The sequence below is a fragment of the Tigriopus californicus genome, chromosome 4, assembly GCF_007210705.1.
Source record: "Tigriopus californicus strain San Diego chromosome 4, Tcal_SD_v2.1, whole genome shotgun sequence".
NCBI classification, from domain to species: Eukaryota; Metazoa; Arthropoda; class Copepoda; order Harpacticoida; family Harpacticidae; genus Tigriopus; species Tigriopus californicus.
Window position 1 is genome coordinate 2294264 of NC_081443.1, and position 932 is coordinate 2295195.

Consider the following 932-nt stretch of genomic DNA (forward strand, 5'->3'; position numbering starts at 1 on the left):
CCCTGATTTTTCTTCGCTCAAGCCTGGATTGCTTGTTTGATTAAAGCTAACCTTTTAGCTTGCGATGGACAGGAAGGTGCTTTGACTTTCCTAGCTTTCTGGCAATCCTGATTTTGAAAATTTATTTGATCCCATCACTAGTGACCAAACAAGTCAGAGCTAATTGACTATTGAAATACATGGATCTGTTTCATACTCTGAATCCTCTACTAAACCCTTGACAAAGCTTTTGATTCCCCATACCAAAACTGGGAATGGGTTCCAAAGTTCCGTATTCTCACTTTGCGCGATCTGGCAAGCCAAAGACTTGTCATGTAGTATGTAGTACACGACCAAAGACAGATAAGAGCAGCAACATGCGCCATGGACAGTAGAAGTTACGGCGAAGGAGTCCCTCACCAAAGAATTCAAACCAGGTTCAGCGCTCAATTCGCCGTTCCTCTCTGTAGGTACTGTTCCAAGTCATGGACCAGCATATATTCAGTTGTGACAGGTGAACCACTGTAGATGGTTCCAAATCAGCTGGGAACTTTGGTAAGTGGAACCATTTGTTTCAGTGGAGCACGTAGGGATTTAAGGTGAAGTATGTTAGCCTTTTCAGCTTGTGAGCTTGAATCAAACTTCACGTAAGCAATGTATGCGCATAAAATCATAGGCAAGCGGATATCCTCTGAAATGATAACCAGATCTGATGCCACAAATTCTTAATTATTCCTCGACTATTAATGAGAATTGAAATGGAGCAACTTGTCTTCCTAAGAAAGGGTTCCAATTATCACTTTATACCTAAGCGTTCCAAAAGAAAACCTTTAGATACTAAATCCCACCCACATATGGAGAAGCCGTGTCACAATACCGGACATGAAAATGCTTATAAGAGCATTAAATGATGGTAAAGAAAGAAAAAAGAAGGAATTGTTGCAACTAGAAGG